The 24,091-nt window shown below is 40.2% G+C and overlaps 1 non-coding gene across 1 annotated transcript; it reads right to left on the bottom strand.

Moving 5' to 3' along the window:
• Positions 1–20,138: 20,138 nt before the first annotated feature.
• Positions 20,139–20,276, bottom strand: LOC119924967. The gene has a single exon (XR_005449642.1). It is a non-coding gene; the product is annotated as a small nucleolar RNA SNORA7 (small nucleolar RNA).
• Positions 20,277–24,091: the final 3,815 nt, after the last annotated feature.

Here is a 24,091-nt window from a genome sequence, read left to right as displayed (position 1 = left end):
AGTCTTCTAGACAAAGGAAAGTAGTTTGTGTAGGAAGAAGACATGATGTGTTTTGTGTGAATAATTTTTTGACACACAATAAATCTGAGTATGTAATCAAAATGGTGATTAATTTTTCTCTACTCTCTGGGAATTAAAAATGATCTACCTGGTCAATTTTAATTAGTTTTGAATACCATATCTTATAAAGTTTGAACTATTCTAGCTTTGCTACTTCATAGAAAATGAAGCTTAAACTGGGAAAAAGGAAACAAAATAGAAAATTTCCCCCATCTGCTAAAGAATTCTGGGGAAAATTACTGTTGTTTGAAAGTTTGAAAGACTTTATCATATAGCACTCTTGTTCCAGAACTGATAATGTTCTTGGAGGTAGTTTCTAGTTCCAGCCTTTATTCTTCACTTTCAGTGGTATTGCTTCTTCATACACCACCTCTTGCCTTTTCTGGTGAAGAGAACTACCTTTAGAGGATGATGGATTTACATATGCGAGTGGATGGAAAAGAGGGAAACTACATAGGTGCAAGCAGCATTGACTTTTGAGGCATGATCCCCTTAATAATAGCAGTAATTGTATTAAGTGCTTACTGTGTGTAGAGCACTGTATTAAGCTATAGGAGAGAATATACAGGCAAGAATAGAGATGAAAGTGAAAAGGAAAAGATCTTCATGAGAAGCACTGTGGCTTAGTGGATAGAGCTTGGGCTTGAAGTCAGAGGACCTAGGTTTTAATTACAGTGCAGCCACTTATCTGTGGTGTGACCTTGGACAATTCATTTAACTACTCTGAGCTTCAGTTTCCTCATCTGCAAAATGGGGATTCCATACCTACTTCCCCTCTACTTAGAATGATAGCCCTATGTGGAACCTGAATATCTTGTATCTATTCCAGTGCTTAGTACAGTACTTGGCGAATAGTACATGCTTAACAAATACTATTATTATTATTATTATTATGACAATCACATTGTAGACTTCCAAGGTTTTCTGGGAGTACTGTCAAGTCTATCAACCTTGAGGCTAAGGGGTTGAATTATTCTCCTATATGGCTCTGCCTCCCCCTCTCATTTTTTAATGGTATTTAAGTACTTACTATGTGTCAAACACTGTTCTAAGCCTGGGGTAGATAGATGTTAATAAGTTGGACATATTCCCTCTCCCCTTCCCCCAGTCATAGGGCCCAATCCCTAGTGCCTGCCTCTTGAAGAATTTATAGTGTCAAGGTGAGTCATTTAGTGATCAGTATTTATTCATTAATGCCTGTGTTCCCTCTAAACTATAAACATCTTGTGGGCAGGGAACATGTCTCCCAACTCTGTTACGTTGTAATCTCCTAAGTGCTGAGTACAGTGTTCTGCACAAGGTAAGCACTCAGTAAATGCCAATGACAATGAATTTTTTGAGTATTTGGAAGACAGTAGGATTTGTACTTTAAGCCAACTCTGGCTTCTATAAGTTATCAATTGTTCATGAGGAAACTGAGTTTCCTTGCTTCTCTCTCACTACATCTCAGCTAACAATCCCGTTTCCACTACCCTCACCCACCGCATTTACCCAAGACATTAGTGCAGTGCTCCTTAAGGGTTCATTTATTGATTGATCTGAGTGGCCCTAAAATTTTCAGCTGGAAGCTGGAAAGGATTGGAGATGGGGGGGTGGGTGGAGAGGCACATTGAAAAACAAAGATCCTACCCATCTGGTAATTATTTTTCTGCCTTTCTTGAAAGAGGCAGGCCTTGTTTCTGCTTGCACCTTCTCCCTTTCCTAAAGTCCCACCTCTGCTTGGAGAAGGCCTGTTAAGCAGTGTGGAGCACTGACAACTGAGAGGAGATGTGGGAGATGGTACCAGAACTCCCCCCTCCCAAGGGATGTGGGCTGCTCTCTCCCAAAATACATTTTGAAGAAATGATTAGGTGGGTAGGGTCCTTGATTTTCAGGGTTCTTCTCCCACATTGGACGATCAGAAGCTTATCTCATTGATTGATGGATGTGAAACTCAGTGACTGCTTTATCATTTGTTTTGTTATCATGAGGAAATTGAGGCACAGTGAGGTTAAGTGACTTGTAGGCTGTAAGTTTGTTGTGGACAGGGAACAGTTTAAGTACAGTCCTCTGCATACAGTAAATGTTCAATAAATATGATTAATTGATTGTTCCTTGCTTCTGAATATAGCCCAGCTTGCAATGCCACTCCCACCCACCGAATATTTGAGATATTTTCTCTTCCGTATTGCCAGAGATGTTGGATGCCCCTTCTAGACTGTGAGCCCACTGTTGGGTAGGGACTGTCTCTATATGTTGCCAACTTGTACTTCCCAAGCGCTTAGTACAGTGCTCTGCACACAGTAAGCGCTCAATAAATACAATTGATTGATTGATTGATTGATACTAATGTTTCATGGTCTGACGTATCTTCCAACCAGCTGCAAGATTTTCAGCCCCCAACACTGGGGTTATACAGAGATTCTCAGCCACTGGTAGGTCACTTGATAATTTGGTTTACCATTGAGAAGGTACATTGTATGTGTTCATTCTCTCAAACTTTTGGAAGCTATTTTGAGGGTTTTTTTCGAGAACGTCTGTGTTGTAAAAAAAAGGTATGCCTTTTCACAATGAACATTTGCATCAGAGTGCTGGTAGGGGAAGGGAAGGACAATAATCAAACAAACTCCTTACTATCTGCTTTAAAGCATTCAATCACCTTGGCCTCTTCCACCTCACCTCTCTACTCTCCCTTCTAAACCCAGCCCGCACACTTCGCTACTTTAGTGCTAACTTTCTCACTGTGCCTTGATCTCACCTGTCTCGCCACCGACCCCTAACACATGTCTTTTAGACTAGGAGCCCACTGTTGGGTAGGGACTGTCTCTATATATTGCCAATTTGTACTTCCCAAGCACTTAGTACAGTGCTCTGCACATAATAAGCGCTCAATAAATACGATTGATGATGATGATGATGTCCTGCCTCTGGCCTGGAACACCCTCCCTCTTCATTCAGACAGACAACTACTCTCCCCATCTTCAAAGCCTTATTGAAGGTACATCTCCTCCAAGAGGCCTTTCCCTTCCTTTTCTCACACTCCCTTCTGTGGCATCCCAATTTGCTCCCCTTATTCCCCCCCACCCCTCAGCCCCACAGCACTTACGTACATATTGTAATTAATTTATTTAGATTAATGTCTGTCTCCTCCCCTAAGCTAATTGTGGACAGGGAACGTGTCTGTTATATTTTTATGTTGTACTCTCCAAAGTGCTTAGTACAGTGCAGAGCACACAGAAATCATTCTGTAAATATGATTGCTTGAAACAAAGAAATTCTATTTCTCCCTGGAGTGAGGGGGTCTGAGACACAACTATATTTTAGGGGCGGGCCCCTGAAATTCGGGCAACCTCGCAATATGAAGTTTGAAAAGATCTGGTGGGCAACTCCATAAGCCACTGCCTAATGGGATCATCTCAAAGGATTATGCTTCATTAACATATTATAGAACAAAGTATGGGAAAATGTCCTGTAGCTGTGCTTTTAAGAAAGGAAATTAATTAACTTCTTAAAGCCATTCTGAAATGCCATCTCCACCAGGCCTTACCTTGTTTTTTTTCCCCATGTTCGATCTTACCTACCACTGCCTCAGCACCTCTGTGCTAATTACACACTTGTGCAGTCACAACCACTGCATTCCTGTACATATTTTACATTCCTGATTACTTAAGCATTAACATTTAAAAAAATCAATTTCTCCCTCTGATCTGGAAATTATTTCTTGTGTCTATCCCACTAAGTTTTAAGCTTCTTCAGGATAGGGAATTTATTTCTCTCAGTTAAGTCAACAATCATATTTATTGAGTGCTTACTGGGTGCAGATCACTGTACTAAGCACTGGGGAAAATACAATACAGTATAATTGGTAGACATGATCCCTGTCCACAAAGATCTTCCTTGTACATTTGTACATTAGCCCAATATACTATTGATTGGTTGCTAGTATTTTAAAATCTCCCCCTTTCCTGGAAGTCTCTAGTACTGCCACTGTGATAGATTAGGATGCATGAAATATCCAGGATACTTCTGTTGACAGTGGAGAGACCTGCCATCAGGAGGTAAACACTTCTTGCTAGAGAATGAGGTGGAAAAATAATTTTTACAAGATAAAAAAGGAAAAAAAAACTGGTAAGGTAGATAATTCATTTCAGACATCTAAGAGATCAATCTAATCATTACAATTTATTGGATGCTTATGTCGTGTGGAACATTTTGCTAACAGCTTGGGAAGGTGCATTAGAGGAAAAAGATACAATCCCTATCCTCAGGACCTTATAAACTGCCTCGAGGACAAGCACTACATTTTTTCAGACAGAAGGAAAACGAGAATGCAAAGGATAGGTAAATAAGTGCCTAAATAGTAGAGTTTGTAAAGTGACTGTGTTTAAAATACTGTTGGTGGCTATGAGTGTAAAAATGCTGAGGTGGTAAATTGGGAAGGAGATGACCTGTTGGGAAGAAAATGAATCATATAGTGAGGAAGGGAACAGTAGTAATGGTGGTACTCTTACGGCAAACCAATATATCCATGATTGATTTATTTATATGAATGCCTGTCTCCTTCTCTAGGCAGCAGTCTCACTGTGGGCAGGGAACATATCTACCAACTCTTTTATATTGTATCATCATCATCATCAATCGTATTTATTGAGCGCTTACTGTGTGCAGAGCACTGTACTAAGCGCTTGGGAAGTACAAATTGGCAACATATAGAGACAGTCCCTACCCAACAGTGGGCTCACAGTCTAAAAAGGGGAGACAGAGAACAAAACCAAACATACTAACAGAATAATGGGCAGAAGGAGGGCATTCCAGGCCCGGGGGATGACGTGGGCCGGGGGTCGATGGCCTTGAAGCTGAGAGTGAGGAGTGACAGAAGCAACAGATCTATACTTGGATGTGTGTCACTCCCTCTCCTTTTCCTCCCTTCTCCCTGTTTGGAAACATATATGTTTTGACATCATTTATCATGGGTTTGACAAATGTGTCACCCTTGATGATTAAAAAAGCATTAATGAGATGAGGCTTGTCAAGGCTGGAGCACAGCAGTTTCTATGTTCAGTCAAATGGTAATGGATGGCTTCAAGAGACATACAGAAGGCACAAAGTGTTGGAACAAATTACTGATTCTTACAGAGTGGAGCAGGAGGTAGAGGGGTGGAAGAAAGCTGGGGTTGAATACAGAAAATCAGAATCCCTTAAGGAAATCAAATACCAACATGACAACACGATTTTCAGAGGAGAGTTTGAATAGCGTACCAAGCAATCTGGGTAAAATGGAAAGACCAGAAAAAGCTTTTACCCTCAAGGATTCTTTATTTTAACAGAATTGGGCTGTGAAAGAGCAGTGCTTAAGGTTTTATTTATTTGGCAAATTGCAGCATGAATGGGCCATTCAGACAGAATAGTGTGCCAGCAGGGCACTCTATGTGAAATAGGGAAGACCACCCTTTGAGACAAACTGGCTGGGGCTCAGTGAAAATGCTTATTCAACTTTACATCTTGCTTTAGTCCTAATATTTGTTTCTTGATCAGTGCAGCAAACTTGACATGTTTGGCAATAGTTGAATAAGAAGTTTTCAATAAAGATAAATGAATTACATAGAAGGAAATAAGGAATGTGGATTTATAATATACACGACTAATACACTTTACTAACTTTGTCAATATTGAATTTGACAGTTGGAGGCTTTCTGTTTCTGGTTTTGTGGAGGATCATACTTCTTTTGTTCCTTCACCTGTGTAAATAAAGAACTCTGAAGAAAAATATCCACTTTGTCCTAACAAAAAGTACTGTAAATAGGTAAATGCTCTTTATAAAACTCAGAAATCTAGCAAAATGAATTCAGCATTAAGCCACTGAGAAGGACACTAATCATCCGTGGGTGTGCACATATATCCTATTAGAATCCAGTGTCACAGAAACTACTTCCTAAGTACAGCGTTATACAGTTTATTTTTATGGTATTTGCTAAGCACTTACTATGTGCCAGGCATCGCACTAAAGTGCTAGGGTAGATACGAGATATTCAGGTTGGACACAGTCCCTTGTCCTACGTGGGGGTCAGTGTCTTAATCTCCAATTTACAGAGGAGGTAACTGAGGCACAGAGAAGTGAAGTGACATGCCCAGGGTAACACAGCAAACAAATGGCCAAGCCAGGACTAGAACCCAGCTCTTTCTGATGCCTAGGCCTGTGCTCTATCCACTAGACCATGCTACTTCTCTACACATGCCCAGCACACTGTTCTACACCCAACAGGTGTCTGCCTAATCATTCATTCATTCATTCATTCAATCGTATTTATTGAGCGCTTACTATGTGCAGAGCACTGTACTAAGCGCTTGGGAAGTACAAGTTGGCAACGTATAGAGACGGTCCCTACCCAACAATGGGCTCACAGTCTAGAAAGGGGAGACAGACAACAAAACAACACATATTAAAAAATAAAATAAATAGAATAAATATGTACATGTAAAATAAATAAATAGAGTAATAAATATGTACAAACATATATACATATATACAGGTGCTGTGGGGAGGGGAAGGAGGTAAGGTTGGGGGGAGGGGGAGGAGGGGGAGAGGAAGGAGGAGCCACGCTGCTTCTAATCCCCATTTTACAGAGGAGGAAACTGAAGTACAAAGTTGTCAGCTGTGTGAATGTGGGCAAGTCACTTAACCTCTCTGGGCCTCAGTTACCCCATCTGCAAAATGGGGACAAAGACTGTGAGCCCCCCATGGGACAACCCGATCACCTTGCAACCTCTCCAGCACCTAGAACAGTGCCTTGCACATAGTAAGCACTAATCATAGTAGCAAACTAAGTTACACAGCCTTTGCTTAAATAGTTCTAAGAATGAACCATTTATCTCAGATACTAAAATTGCTGCACTTTCAATCAGACATATTTATTGAGCACTTACTGTGTGCAGAGGACTGTACTTAGTGCTTGAAAGAGTACAGTGCAACAATATAACAGGACACATTCCTTACGCACAATGAGCTTATAGTCTAGATGGGGAGACAGACTTTATTTGTTGTTATATTGTAATAATAATAATGATGATGGCTTTTGTTAAGCACTTACTATGTGCAAAACACCATTCTAAGTGCTGGGAGGATGCAAGGTGATTGGGTTGTCCCACGTGGGGCTCACAGTCTTAATCCCCATTTTACAGATGAGGGAACTGAGGCTCAGAGAAGTTAAGTGACTTACCCAAGGTCACACAGCAGACATGTGAAAGAGCTGGGATTAGAACCCACAACCTCTGACTCCCAAGCCCGGGCTCTTTCCACTGAGCCACACTGCTAATTTAACTCACCCAAATGGTTAGTACAGTGCTTTGCACACAGTAAGCACTCAATCAATATGATTGAATGAATGAATAAATAAATTATGTATATGTACATAAAAAACCTAGTTTGAGGAAGAAATGGGGGAGAGTGGAACTAGGGTTCTGTTTGCATTAGAGGCTATTTCAAGAAATACCTTTGCTTCTTTCAGTGGAAGTAACACTGAATTACCCTAAAGACAGTATGTTCACTGAACAGGGGAGTCAAATCAGCAGGGTCTTGGAAGCACAGTGGCTGCCCAGTTTTCTTTCTTTCTGACTGTGGGCTTGTCCCTGAGGTGGGAAAAGCAAAATCTGAAGTTTTCAAACAGAATTTCAATCCTTTTTACTCACAGCCTCTTGGTTAGGGGCTAATTAAATATGCATCTAATAAATGTTTAAATTTGGAGCTATAACTCGAATTGAGGGCTGGAAGATAATTCCACATTCCAAAAATCTTTTTTTTTTCCCCTTTGAGATAGAAGGCATTGATGATACCAACTTTCTTGCTGACTTTTATTATGCAAATTCTACCATAGATTTTGAAACAGCATTTTGACGGTAGTGCAAAATCACTGTAATTGAATGATATTGCAGTGTTAAGTTTGTGCAATTAATACTACCTTTTATTGTTGTTCAAATACAATGATTATATGCTGTCATTCCTTTTGCAATTACATATGATAAGCTCCTATTTGCTCCCAGCCATTTAACAACCGCTTACTCCATGGCATAAGGATAATTTTAAGCATAAGCAAACTTGGTAATTAAATTTAAAAAGTTCCAAAAAAGAAACAAATAAGGGTCTGAAATATGCAATTAATAGATGTGGTGTTGTGTAACTCAAGGGGTCTTCTAAAAAGGATTAAATAAAATTCTAAAACCAGCTTAGCTATAGTAAAGCCAATTTTAGGGAGGAAATTCAAAAGCTTTATCAAAAATGTAGGAAGATGGGACAAATTACAAACATCTAGGTTTATATTTTCTAGCATAGAAAGACTCTTATCCACTCATTGTAGTAAAGTGAGCTTACCCAGCTCATTCCAGTGAATTGTATCAGCCTATTTTTAAGGGAATCACCTCGAAGATGTGTGCAATAGACCTAACAGTTTGATTTAGAAAATGCATTTTCATTATAAAATATTGTTCTTTTTGATGATATTTAATTTAAACCTGATTCCAATGTAATGATGATCTCAGGCATTATCACACATGTAGGTTGTATGTATTTCCTAGTACACAAAGTTCTGCTAAAACACATGCTTCCATTATGCATTTTGGCTAGAAATTAGGGAACAGTCACCCAACAGTGCACACTGGTTTGGATACAGCGCCATACGGTCTGAAGAACTGGCTTGTGCACACATCCATATGTTGGATAATCTCTACAGCATGAATTTTCCTTAACACAGTGTTTTTGCCAAAACTGGTGTACCACTTGCAACAGACACTGATTTTCAGTTTCATTAGCACCGTCCAGATTTGGGACCTACTCTGTAATGCTTATGGTATTATGGCTTCCTAAAGTTTAATGTTAAAGTTTAATATTCAACACCCAGTAATTCCAACCAGGTACTCTTAGGTTGACTCAAGTTCATTATTAATGCCAAATCCAGGTGCAAACCTGTCTAATCTTGGCTGGCTTCTAGTGAAAACAAGATCTTCCTTCATCTGTCAATGAATTTCAATATACCGATGATTCCCTAATGAGTGCTCACTCAGATGCCAATCTCCAATCAGGGCTGACTTTTTTAACTGAGGCATATTAAATTGGGGTTGCTATTTAGCATCCCAAAAGACTGAGTCACTTCTTTAAAAATCTTCTAATGAGCACACTCCAACCCTAGCAGTTCAGAGTTAAGATGAGGAGTCCCCCTGCACACTGCCTAGACTGTGAGCTTTGTTGTGGGCGGAGATTGTCTCTCTTTATCGCTGTATTGTACTTTCCCAAGCGCTTAGTACAGTGCTCTGCACACAGTAAGTGCTCAATAAATACGACTGAATGAATAAATGAGCTTATTCCTTTCCAGAAAGCTATGATGAAGGAATTGCACACAAAGCAATGTGTGCATGCCCAGCCTTCAGACACCTGAAGAAATAAATGTTGAAAGCCTGGGGCAATAGACTTGACATTAACTTGTGGTTTATCAGTGATCTTTCCCCAACCTTATACAGAGCTATATCTATAATTCTGTTTATTTTGATGCTGTTGAGGTCTGTCTACTTGCCTTGTTGTCTGTCTCCCCCTTCTAGACTGTGAGCCCATTGTTGGGTAGGGACTGTCTCTATCTCTAGCCGAATTGTACTATCCAAGTGCTTAGTACAGTGCTCTGCACACAGTAAGTGCTCAATAAATACAATTGAATGAATGACTATAGTAATAATCTAATAATAATAAATACTAACTGTGGTATTTAAGTGCTTACTTTGTGCCAGTCATAGTACTAAATGGTGGAATAGATTCAAGATAATTGGAATGGACATAATCCCTGGTCCACATAGGGCTCGTAGTCTTAATCCTCATTTTACAGATGAGGTAACTGAGGCACAGGATATAATAATAATAATAATTGTGGTATTTGTTAAGCACTTACTATGTGCCAGGCACTGTACTAAGTGCTGGGGTAGATACAGGCTAATTGGGTTGGACACAATCCCTGTCCTAATTGGGTTGGACATAGTCCCTTTCCCAAATGGGGCTCACAGTCTTAATTCCCGTTTTACAGATGAGATGATAACTGAAGCACAGGGAAGTGAAGTGCCTTGCCCGAGGTCACAGAGCAGACCAGTGGTGGAGCCAGAATTAGAACTTAGGTCCCTCTGACTCCCGTGTCCGTGCTTTATCCACTAGGCCATGCTATATGACTTGACCAAGGTCACGCAGCAGACAAGTGGCGGAGCCAGTACGAGAACCCAGGTCTTCTGACTCCCTTATCCATATTCGTTCCACTAGACCATGCTGTTTCCCCATATAGAATACATCTTACGTTTCTGGGGGTAAAATTTTGTGTTGCAGGTGGATAGTTGTTTTTTTGATGTCAATGAGAGTAAGCATCACCCTGGGCTCCAAACACTCTACTATCAATACCAGAAGGAGAGTTTTAGTCTGGATGGATCATGTTAATACAAACACCCATCCTATCCTGCCTGATTAGTGCATCGGCCTCCTTGCTGACCTCCCAGCATCCTGTCTCTCCCCACTCCAGTCCATACTTCTCTGCTGTCTGGATCTTTTTTTTTTTTTCAAAAACATTCAGGACATGTCACCCGGCTCTTCAAAAAACTCTAGCGGTTTCCCATCCACCTCTGCATTAAAACAAAAACTCCCCACCATTGGTTTTAAAGACTCCACCACCTCGCCCCATTCTACCTCACCTTGCTTCTCTCTTTCTACAGTTCAGCTCGCACATTTCGCTCCTCTACAGCTAACTTTCTCACTGTGCCTCTATCTCTTCTGTGTCACCACTGACACCTAGCCCACATCCTGCATCTAACCTGGAACACCCTCCCTTCTCAAATACAACAATTACTCTTCCCCCTTTCAAAGCATTATGGAAGGGACATCTCCAAGTGGTCTTCCCAGAGTAAGCCCCACTTTTCCTCTCCCAATCCCTTCTGTGTTGCCCTGACTTGCTCCCCTTTTCTCTTCCCCTCTCCCACTCCCACAGCAATTATGTACATGCCTGTAATTTTATTCAGTTATATTGATGTCTGTCTCTCTCACCTCCAAGACTGTAAGGTCCTTGTGGGCAGGGAATGTGACTGTTTATTGCTGTAATGTACTCTCCCAACTGCATAGTAAAGTTCTCTGCATGCAGTAAGTGCTCAATAAATACAGTTGAATGAATGAATGAATGGTTGTGACCTGTGAATTATTTTCTCATGGTCTTGTTTCTTATGAATCATATAGCTGGCGAGGTGTGATACTGTGAAATTTCAGCAGGCATTAAGGTTTTAAGGCAGCGATTAGTCAAACATCAGAACTCCTTGTAGCTAGGGACCATGTCACTTCTTCTCTGCATTCTAAGTGCCTAATACAGTGCTCTGCACCCAAGTGAATGCTCAATAAATACTACTCCTAGTAGGTGGGTGTGAATTAGAACATCTGATTTCAAAGTCTCAAAGCTACTCAAGAGATACCTAAAAAGAGGACAGAGAACTTAACTTTTTAAAAGGGTTCTCAAATTTCAAGTCAAAATAAACGACTCATATAATGGAAACGGGAAGCAAATTCCATTTCCCATGGAACTCTAACCTAATCCAAGAAGACCAGCTTTGACACCTAGCTGAACCACTGATAGGAAAGAGTGAGAAAAGAGAGTTGGGAAAAGAAAATTGAGAGTTCTGAACCATCCTCATCCAACATTGAAATGTTTTACCAAAAGATGTAGCAAATACTTCTAGTTTTTGTTTCAGTCTAATAAATACACATGAAGTCATAAATAGCCCACATAGAAAGACGAACTGATGATAGTTCATGAAATACTGCTGTTGATGACAGTAATAATGTGAGTGCACATCTGTCATTCTGTGCTTTTACAGACATGTATAGCCAGAATTTTCTCTATTAGGTACCACTGTTATTTTCTTTATGCCTGTCATTGTTGTGGTGCCAAGCTTTGACAATGGCAGGCACTTCAGAAATCTATAATCTGTCCTAGAATGAATGTGTGAGTTTGGTTTTGAAAAAAAAAAACACAAACAAACAACTTCTAGATAGCTCTTAATCATCCAGTTTGAATTTATATATATGCTAGACTTCTCCTTTATAAAATTGTTTCATGCCTTTTGGCCATTTCTGGGATTGGAATGCCATTCTTTCAGCAGAGAGGAGTATGCGTCAAATTACCAATATTGTTCCAAGTAATTCTTATTTGAATTGGGTAAGGGAAGCAGTTTCAGCAATGGCTGAGGTGAACATTTCAGTGGGAAGATTTCACTTACATACAGCTTTACCACTGCTTTAGCACAGCTATTGAAAATTTAGACTGCAAATAGTTGTAAATGTAAATGTATATCATTTGCTGAAATTTAATGCAAGGCTCTAAGATATATCCTAATAGCAACTATTTGTGGTTCTCGCAAAATCGGTCATTTAAATGCTTACATAGAGCTAAAATAGCCTAATCAGGGTTTGATGGGGTTGGGAGTGGGGCATGTGATCCTATTGTTTTGTTTTAAAAAGGCAAGTTCTTAGTTTTAAAAAGAGAAGCAACTGAGTCCTAGTGGCTTGGGAGTCAGAGGACCGGGTTCTAATCCCAGCTCCACCACTTGTCCGATGTGTGACCTTGGGCAAGTCCCTTAACTTCTCTGTGTCTCAGTTACTTCATCTCTGTAAAATGAGGATTAAGACTGTGAGCTCCATGTGGGACAGGGACTGTGTCCAACCTGACTAACTCATATCTATCCCAGCTCTTAGTACAGTGCCAGGCAAACAGCACACTCTGTTTATTGTTATATTATACTCTCCTAAGTGCTTAGTATAGTGCTTTGCACACACTGTCTTCAATATATACGATTGAATGAATGACTGAACAAATACCATTAAAACAATAAAGTGGAAAGCTCATTCTAATTTAAAATAAAAATGTTAAAATTTCTTGTGTGCTCTCCAATAAAAGTTTACATTATTTTGAAAAGCAATTCATGTTTATGTGATTTGTCATTTGAAAGAGAGAAGCACAGGACAACAGAATAGGTTAAAAGGAGATTTTTCTTTGAAAGGGATATTTGGTATGAGAAAAATTAATGAAGTATCACCATACCTTTTGGCAACAGCTCGAGGTGAAATGACTCTAGCAATAGAATTTGAATAGTAGGATATAAGAAATTTTTATGAAGAAAAGTATGTTGAGGAGAGACAGAAAAAGGCTGCTGTTTGGAACTAGTACGTTAGTAGTGACTCTTACCCACTAACATTTTCTTGTCCCATTTATATAGGGCATGTGATCCAATTCAGTTTTGTTCTATTCACCTGTTCTTCATGTAACAGACATGACAATTCCTCAAGATGAATGGAGAACTTGTTTTCATGACACCAGGTTTACTCTGGTTAAATAACTCCTGAAGGGATTCAAACTACTTTGTTCATTGGGAAGCCCTTTAAACTAAAGCAAGCTTTTCAATCTTCTTATTTTGGAGGGGATGGGTGATGGGAGAATTATGGGTAACCTCAACTCCTGGAAAATAAATTTGCAGCTACCTAGAAGAACATGAAATGCTAAGAAGCACCTAGTCTAACTTTGTGTAGAGCAAATGATAGATTCATTTAATATCAATCAATCATATATATTGAGCACTTACTGTGTGCAGAGCACTGTAGTAAGTGCTGGGATAGTACAACATAACATTCTTCTGTGGCTGAATGATAGGCTATGTTTATGATGGGAAAACAATAAATGTTAGATTCACAGTATTGAGGATTGGAAGAAAGCAGGTTATTGTGGAACTTTGGCTGATCCTCCAAAATCTAAGCAAGTGTGAGGCCTTCTTTGGTGTTTGGAGTAGTTGTCTTTCAGTTATGAAGAGAGAGAGAGAGAGAAAGAGAGAGCACAAGGCTGGAGGGAGGATGTAAGCAAGGACTCAGTGGTGAGAGAAATGAGATTGAGGTACACCAAGTAGGATGGTGAAAGAGGAGTGAAGTCTGCAGGCTGGACTGTAGAGAATGATTAGCCAGGTTAGCTAAGAGGGAAAGAATGGATTGAGAACTTAAAACCCAATGGTAAAGAGTTTCTGTTTGATGCAGGGATGGTTGGGCAACAATTGGATTTTGATAAGTGGGAGGATGTACACTGAACCTTTTTTAGAAAAAGGATCTAGGCATCAAAGTAATGGAAGAACTGGAGTAGGGAAGAGACTGGAGTAGCTGAGGCAGGATATAAATGCTTGATCTGGTGTGGCTTATTTGCAGAGGAATGGGTGGATTCTAGAAGTGTTGTGCAGATGGAATGGATTAGGATTTGGTGACAGATTGCATATGCAGGTAGAGGGAGATAACTCAAGGATAATGGCAAAATTACAGCCTAATAAATTAATCAATGGTATTTATGGAGCGCTTACTAAGTGCAGAGCACTGTACTTGCAGAACACTGAACTGAACACTTGGGAGAGTTCAGTACAGCAGAATTAGCGGACGTTTCCTGCCCATAACAACTCATGAGACAGGGAGGATGATGATGTTGTCTACAGTGAAAGTTAAGAGGAAAAGAGGGTTTGGGTGGGAAGATGAGGAGTTCTGTCTAAATGTTAAATTTGAGTTGTCTGTGGGACATCCAAGTAGAGATGTCCAGAAGGCAAGAGAAAATGCTAGACTTCAGAGGAGAGTGGTAGGGGCTGAAGAAGTAGATTTGGGAGTCATCCCCTAAAGGCATAAGAGTGAATGAGTTCTCCATGGGAGTGGGTAAGATGGATAGTAGCAGGGAACCCAGAACTGAGTCTTGAGGGACTCTCACACTTAGGGAGTGGGAGGTAGAAGACCAGTGAAAGAGACTGAGAAGGAACAGCCGGAGAGATAGGAGGAGAACCAGGAGAAGAGAATGTCAGCAAAGCCAAGGTTAGATAATGTTTTCAGGATAAGGAGTTGGTCCACAGTTTTGAAGATAGCGAGATTTGAAGGAGGATCAAATCATACTTGCTCATACTCTCCTACATGCCTAGAACTCCCTTCCCTTTCATATCTGACAGACCACCATTCTCCCCATCTTCAAAGCCCTACTAAAGTCTTATGTGCTTCTATTCAGAGTACTAACAGTTACCCTATTAGTTTAAGAGCTATGTAATTACAAAATTGTCTTCAGGAGTTTTAACAAAAAGATTTTCTGAGAAAACTGGAGTTTTTTTCCAGTGGCATTTATTCCAGTACATTTAAAAACATTTTCAAAGAGGAAACTAGTCTTGATTCACCTTCCTGCATTGACCTAAAGGCTTTTTGCTTGGAAAGTGAGTTGGAAGAATAATTTTAGCTATTGAGCTGGTAGATTTAATTCAGTTTTAGCATCATGGAATTTTTGAATGAAAGTTGGCATCCTATTAATTCATCTTGCACATCCTGCCTTCCCATGCGGTTCCTCTCTTTCTTTCACATGTGCTGTTGCTAAAGAACCAAAGACAAGAGTGGGAGTACCACCAGTGAACACTAGCAAGTGCTAATGAGATGTGTTTATTTTTTTACTTTAAATGGTTAGACTTTTCAAAAAAATTGTAGACTATTGGGAAAGTGCAGCAACCTATGAAATGAATTTACTGATCTGTGCTTCCCAAAGTTTGAAGAGCCTTCTTCATATTTTATTTCAGTACATTCTGCATGCCATACTTTTGGGAAGGAAGAAATAAATGCCGCGCAATAATTGTTATAGTCATGGACCTGCTGGTCCATTTAATTGAAGAGTGAGATCATAACTTTTTTAATGGGATTAAGTGCTTACCATGTGCCAGGCACTATATTTAGCACTGGGATAGATACAAATTAATCAAGTTGGACACATTTGGTGTCCCACAAGGGGCTCGCAGTTTTAATCCCCATTTTACAGATAAGGTAAGTGAGGCAAAGGGAAGTTAAGTGCCAGCAGACAAGTGATAGAGCCAGGAGTAGAACTCAGGTCTTTCCAATTCCCAGATCCGTGTGCTATCCACTGGACCATGCTGCTTCCCCATGTGATTAAATCATTGGGAGTAACCTAGCCCTAGAGATACTTAATTTGTGTTTGTTAAAGTGGTTTCGTGCACACATTGTTTAGTACATGTTGAAAATAGATGGATAATGGCAGAGTTCTCAATTACTTTCAAAGGACGCCAAAAATATGTTAGCCTGGTACAAGGACCTCAATCAATTATACTAATAGTGTTGCAGGTTTCTGAAGGGCAATTCCACTTCATCATAACTAATAAGGGCTAAAGAACTAACCTGACTGGGAGATAAATGTCTATATATCTATTATGAAGATCTGTTAGGATTTTATTAAATCACTACCAGAGACAAAATTTGACAATAATGTCCCAAGGTTATTGAAAAGCTAACACCAATATCATAAACATAATATAGTTAGTAATTTGAGAACTTCATTTGAATCTCTGTAGAAGTACCATTAAATGAACCAAAACATTTTGAAATCGTATAATTTTTAGAATTAGTGATATTTTTACATTATTTTCCTTAACTATTTAGTAACTTGCTCCAGAACCAACTCTGAAATGATGACTGGATCACACAAGTGAGCAAAAATATACCATAAAGCCCTCTTTTCATTCTCTTTCTCTTTGTTCATTTTTTCCCCCTTTCCCCTAGGAGCTTCCTTGCCCCCTTTTACCTGAAAATTGTTCCCCTCCTCTCTGTCTCCCCAACCTCATGCTCCAGTATATTTAGTATTTTATTAAGCTCCTCTTCTAAGTTGCAAGCTCTTGGAGGGCAGGGCTCACATCTACAAATTCTAGTGCAGAGTACTCTCCCAAATGTTTACTACAGTGCTCTGCACACAATAACTACTATTAATTGCAAACTTAGTAATAGATTTTGCCGTAATCAATCAGCTAGCTCTCGTCTTGTCCCCCGACCCTTCCTCATTTCCCAGTCCCAGCCAGTAAGGGCTGGGTGGACGCACCGACAGCAGTAGCTGTTGTTCCCATCCTGTTCAGGTCTGTGCTGGTGAGTAAAGGGAGATGGGATCATAGGAGATACATGGGGGGTGGTCAGGGGAGAATATTCTGTGGGACACAATCATTGCAGGTGATATGACGGTGTCCATGGTCCTTAATTATTGGTGAACCTATCTTGGAATTTGAGTATAGCTTGAAGGTGACACTTATGAAACTGCTGTAAAAGCTGAATATGCCTTCCGTCGTAGGCCTCATTTCTATAAGTAAGTTTGAACATTACTGCAGCACTGAAGACTATCAATTTGGTGTGAAATTTAATAATAATAAATTATAATATTTGTTAATTACTATGTGCCGGGCACTGGGGTGGAGGCAAGCAAATTGGGTTGGACACAGTCCCTTTCCCACATGATGCTCACAGTCTTGATCCCCATTTTACAGATGAGGGAACTGAGGCACAGAGAAGCTGTGACTTGCCCAGTGTCACACAGCGATGTGGCAGAGCCAGGATTAGAACCCATGACTTTCTTACTCCCAGACCTGTGCTTTATCCACTGTGCCATTTGATGCCCTGTTGTTCCTCAAATGAAGTATCTACTAAATATTCAGTTTGAAAAAGTGTAGGATTTATGCACACACAATAATTTCAAACAAAGGTAGTTCTTTATAAAATAATTGGAAGATTATAAAAGTATAAATAGTCAGAATCATCACTTATTTTTATCATGTTGGAATTCTATCCACACCTCAGTAGAGGAATCTCCAGGTCCAAGAGCAGACTATTCTAGACTTGGCTTTGAGCCCCATGTGAGACTTGGACAGGATCCAACTTAATTAGCTTGTATCTACCCCAAGTCTTTAGAACAGTGCTTGACACATAGTAAGCACTTAACCAATACCTTAATAATGATAGAGCAAACTTAACATTCCAAATGTGGTTCTGTGTCATGAAAATCTTAGAATCTTTATGGCTAATAATGATAATTATAGTATTTGTTAAGCACTTACTATGTGCCAGACACTCTTCTAAGTACTGGGGTTAAATACAAGATAATCGGGTTGGACAAAATCCCTGTCCCTCATGAGGCTCACAGTCTTCCTCCCCATTTTACAGATGAGGAAACTGAGGTACAGAGAAGTAAAGTGACTTGCCCAAGGTCACACAGCAGACAAGTGGCGAAGCTGGGATTAAAACCCATGACCTTAAAAATTCCTCACTTTTGGCTTCAAAGCTCTCCACCACCTTGGCCCTTCTTACCTCGCCTCCCTTCTCTCCTTCTACATCCCAGACCGCACATTCCGCTCCTCTGGTGCTAACTTTCTCACTGTGCCTCGATCTCACCTGTCCCGCCATCAACCCCTGGCCCATGCCCTACCTCTGGCCTGGAACACCCTCCCTCCTCAAATTCACTCAAATTCACCAATCACTCTACCCCCTTTCAAAGCCCTACTGAAGGCTCACCTCCTCCCAGAGGCCTTTCCAGACTAAGTCCCCATTTCCTCAGCTCCCCCTCCCTTCCACACCACCTCAACTCACTCCCATTTCCCTTCCTCCCTCCCCGCCCCACAGCACTTATGTATATATGTATATATCTATAATTCTATTCATTTATATTGATACCTGTTTACTTATTTTGATGTATATGCATCTATATACTATTTATTTATATTGATGCCTGTTCACTTGTTTTGATGTCTCTCTCCCCCCTTCTATACTGTAAGCCCAGTGTAGGCTGGGATTGTCTCTCTGTATTGCTGAATTGTACTTTACGAGCGCTTAGTACAGTGCTCTGCTTACAATAAGCACTCAATAAATACGATTGAATGAATGAATGAATGACCTTCAGATTCCCAGGATTGTGCTCTGTCCATTAGGTCATGCTGCTTCATGCTGTTGCTACCATATATAATTTTACCTTCACTAGACAATAAAAGGTAAGGGCAGGTAAAAACATTTGACCAGTATATTATATAGCACACATGCCCAACCTCTACATAGACTTGCCCAGCCGTCTTTAGCTATTGGCAATGATATACATTTTCATTCCTCTTCTCAGATAATTTTATAGTGATGGTAAAGACTGCTATAAAGGAATCAGTGAATCTGGGCCATGTAGTACATCCAACTGGCCCAGTGGTTTACCTAAAGATGTAATTATCACCCCCAAATCTTTCATTTCTTTGAGATGAGGACTCATTTTTATAAGAACATTTTCCTTCTATTTTTGCTTCAATGAAACAGGAACAGCAGCAGCCTACCAAAACAGTTATATTGTAAATCCTCTATAGCATTTCTATCAGCCATCCAACATATTTTGTTCAGAGAAAACAATGTTATAAATTAAAATGGAAATAAGGACACCTGCAATGTAAGATGCATGATAAGAGGTCTGTGCACAGCATGGAAAGTATCTCATAAGTGCACAAATTATGTTCTTAGTTCACAGTACACAGTCTTCAGCATATGTCAGGAGCATCACACTGTATTGGTGGATATTTTCCAGTCTGTTTTTGAAAATTTTAAAACCTAAGTTGCTAGAGATAATTTTATTGGACTCAAATGGAATCAAAATCCGTCAGTGTCTTGAAGAAACCTATTCTCTAATCGAGTCCATTTTCATTCAGTTCCTTTTTTAAAATAAAACCCCACTGCATCATGTGGACTGCAAGCTGCACAAAGCATTGATTTTAATGGCTCCTGAACGATTTTTTTTAAACAACAAAAAAACCACACACAATTTTCACATAAGGATATTTGTACATGATGTATAGATGACTATAAACTGTTCTAGAGTTAACAACAAAAAAACCACACACACAATTTTCACATAAGGATATTTGTACGTGATGTACAGATGATTATAAACTGTTCTAGAGTTAGCAAAATGTAAAGAATGACTCTAAGCATAAAGAAAACCATGCTTATGTATCACTCTAGATCTGGAATTGTTGTTGTTGTCTTATGCTGTGAAGTCGTGTCTGACCCATAGCCACACCATGGACACATCTCTCCCAGACCCCCATCTCCAGCTGCAATCGTTCTGGTAGTGTATCCATAGAGTTTTCTTGGTAAAAATACAGAAGCGGTTTACCATTGCCTCCTTCCACAAAGTAGACCTGAGTTTCCAGCCTCTACTCTCTCCCATGCCGCTGCTGCACAGCACAGGTGAGTTTTGACTTGTAGTAGATTGTCTTCCGCTCCCTAGCCACTGCCCAAGCTAGGAATGGAATGAGTATGCCTTTGCTTGACTCTCCCTCCCGTAGCCGAGACTGGTAGAGTACTGAAAACTCTCCAGGTGCGACCCTGCGAGGTGAGATCTGGAATACCCAACATGTAATCAATGATTTTCATTACACAAAAGGTAGTGCTATTTCCAAATTCTATTACCTATGTGATGAATTATCCTCTAGACTGTAAACTCCCTCTCGACTGCAAGCTTGTTGTGGGCAAGGAATGTGTCTGTTCATTGTTATATTGTACTGTCACAAGTGCTTAGTACAGTGCTCTGCACACAGTAAGCCCTCAATACAATTTCTTGACAATTACATAAATATACTTACTATTATTATTAACAATAGTAACAATTGTAATTAGTATTATGTGGGTAAGTCATTTTTCTAATAATGTGAGCCTGTTTGCATTGAATCAAATAGCCCAAAAACAATACTCAGTTACTGAAGGCCAGGCAAGTCCAAGATTTTTCTGGAATTAGATGTCTCTGGCCAGTGCCTAGAGGTAGCACTGTCCAAAAAGCATAATATGCCTAGCTCCTATAGTGCTGGAATTATGCTTTTGCAAGAACTTACATTAAGGAAAACTGTGGCTGAAGTATTTACCCATTCTGACACTGGGCTCATGCAAACGTGCTGATTTTTCCAACAGCGTAGTATGTTGCATCCAAACAGACTTGCAGTTTTGGATAAATTTTCCCAATTCTGAAGGAATGTTCTAGCCAAAATGCCCATGTGTTATAGCAAAACTGAGTGTGGTTTTCAAGCACTAAACAGTGCTGAAAGGATTCAAAGAACAGTGACTAAGCTCCAAATCTCTGATTTTTCTGTGACCTACATACTAGAATTCATACATGCCTCAGACAGACCATATACGTGCTGAATCCCATGACCAATTCACAGAGGTCCACTACGATTGTGAAACTGGTTTACATTAATCGTTTGATCAACACTCCTGTATCTGACAGGTGAATTCAGGAAATCAAAACACATGTGGAGGAGAAAAGAAGCATGGAGGTGGGAAGGGGATTTTGTAGGGTTTCAAGGCCACTGAATCTATGCCAGTCAGAAATTATTCTACAGCTTAGGTGCTTCAGAACAGCTGGCCGACTTGTGTTCAGTGTTCTACGTCAGGGAGCTGAATAGGTCGGAGAGAAGACAAATAGCTCTAAATACTCACTGCACAGATGTGGACTTTTAGTCAAGAGGCCTAGGTTCTAATCCTGGCTTAATAATGATGGTATTTGTTAATAATAATAATAATAATGATGGCATTTATTAAGCGCTTACTATGCGCAAAGCACTATTCTAAGCACTGGGGAGGTTCCAAGGTGGTCAGGTTGTCCCACGGGGGGCTCACAGTCTTTAATCCCCATTTTACAGATGAGGTAACTGAGGCACAGAGAAGTGAAGTGACTTGCCCCAAGTCACACAGCTGACAATTGGCGGAGCCGGGATTTGAACCCATAACCTCTGACTCCAAACCCTGTGCTTTTTCCACTGAGCCACGCTGCTTCTCTCACATAGTAAGCACTTACTACGTGCCAAACACAGTTCTAAGTACTGGGGTAGATAAAAGGTAATCAGGTTGTCCCATGTGGGGCTCACAGTTTTAACCCCCATTTTACAGATGAGGGAACTGAGACACAGAGAAGTTAAATGACCTGCCCGTGTTCACACAGCAGACAAGTGGTGGAGCAGGGATTAGAACCCATGACCTCTGACTTCCAAACCCATGCTCTTTCCACTAAGCCACTGCTTCTACTGCTTCTACTTGTGGCTTGGCCACTTGTCTGCCATGTGATCTTGAGCAAGTCACAACTTCTCTGCGTCTGTTTCCTTGCCTGTAAAAGAGGGATTAAAAGCCTCTTCTCCCTCCTCCATATTATTATCCCTATTATTATAATAAGTAATAATAATAAAAAGCACAAGTGCATATCTATGTAAAAGTAAAAAGCAAGGAAGACCGCAATCCATCATTGAAAATGACTGATGCAAAATAGCAATAAAGCCTAATTCACCTAGGCGCAGCTAAAGTACCTGGGCGTAAATATTCTTTGTCACCAATGCCTTGTGCATAGAGGGGAAAACGAGTGTGTTTTTTTTTTTTTTCTGAGTGGTTATGAAAATCATAACAAGATGTAATTATGCCAATTAGGGGGCAGCAACTCCATTACATCCACATGAATTGAAGTTAAAAATTCAGTTTCTTTATGACAAATATGAGTGAAGGCGTTGAATCGGAGAAGCAGCATGGCTTAATGGAAAGAGCATTGGCTTGGGAGTCAGAGGTCATGGGTTCTAACCCTGGCTCTGCCCCTTGTCAGCTGTGTGACTTTGGGTAAGTCACTTCATTTCTCTGTGCCTCAGTTACCTCATCTGTAAACTGGGGATTAAGACTGTGAGCCCCAAGTGGGACAACCTGACTACCTTGTATCTACCCCAGCACTTAGAACAGGTCATGGCACATAGTAAGCGCTTAACAAATGCCATCGTTATTATTATTTGTATATGTACATTTTAGAGACGGTCAACAAAGGGCTTCATTTTCATCCATTTTCAACAGGCCTCACTTCTTGACAAAAGGTGACAGCAGTGAATTTGAGTCTCTATAGCCCCCCCAGAATGATCATGTGTTTATTGAGCACTTACTGTGTGAGGAGCACTGTACTAAGTGCTTGGAAAGTACAATTCAGTAAAAAATAGAGACAATTCCTGCCCACAACGGGGTCACAGTCTAGAAGAGGGAAGGCAGTCATCAAAACAAGTAAACAGGCATCAATATAAATAAATAAAACTATAGATATATACACACCATTAATATAATTAAATAGAATTATAAAAATGTATGTATATACACAAGTGCTGTGGGGCTGGGGATGGGGGGTAGAGCAAAGGGAACGAATCGGAGGGTAGGGGGAGCAGAGGAAAAGGGGGGCTTAGTCAAGGGAATGCGAGTAGCAGAGTGCCCCAGAAAGCACACCTCCTCTCATTCTAACCCTGTTTTTTAATGCGATTTGTTGTTTTCGCAGGGATTGGGGTTTGGGTTTTTTTTTTTGGTAGTATTTGTTACACACTTGCAATGTGCCAAGCACTGTACTAAATTAAGGGGTAGATAAATATAATCAGGTCAGATACAATCCCTCTGTCATATGGGGCTCACAGCCAAAGTAAACCTTTAGAGGAAGGTTCAGGGTTGCAGTGCTGAGGAAGGGGCTGAGCCTGGTCCTAACCTGGGGAAATCTGATTTAGGCCCAACCCAAAACAACCTGTGATCTTATAACTCTCTGGTTCTGAACCCCAGGCAATCTTCTATTTCCTTGTCTTTGGTTTTAAAGCATCTATATCCTTTTTAACAAAATACCTTAGGTGTATTTGAAAGGGGTATTTCAATAAAAATCTTTAAAGGAGGGCTTGATGGGAATAAAAGAAGCTTTATTAAAAAATTTTTGAGGGATTCTTACATTTGCTACAAATAGCTCAATCAGTGGTATTTATTGAACCCTTACTGAGTGCAGAGTACTGCAATAAGCACTTGAGAAACTACAGTTCAATAAAATTTGTAGGCATGATTCCTGCCCACAAGGAGCTTATAGCCTACTGTGTGCAGAAAGCACTGTATTACTAGTCTATCAAGTGAAGCAGGCCCTTGGATCTAAATCCCCTAACACTTTATTCATTCTACATTTATCCTCATTTAACCCACATAGTCAATCTGTCACCAAATCCCGTTGGTTCTGCCTTCATGACAACACTAAAGTCCACCCTTTCCTCTCCATATAGGCAGCTACCTCATTAATCCAAGCACTTGGGCTTGAGAGCCAAGGGTTGTGAGTTCTAATCCCGGCTCCGCCACTTGTCTGTTTTGTGACCTTGGGCAAGTCACGTAATTTCCCTG

This window comes from Tachyglossus aculeatus, chromosome 2 (genome assembly GCF_015852505.1).
Source record: "Tachyglossus aculeatus isolate mTacAcu1 chromosome 2, mTacAcu1.pri, whole genome shotgun sequence".
In the NCBI taxonomy this organism is placed as follows: Eukaryota; Metazoa; Chordata; class Mammalia; order Monotremata; family Tachyglossidae; genus Tachyglossus; species Tachyglossus aculeatus.
This window is presented reverse-complemented; position numbering and strand designations above follow the sequence as displayed.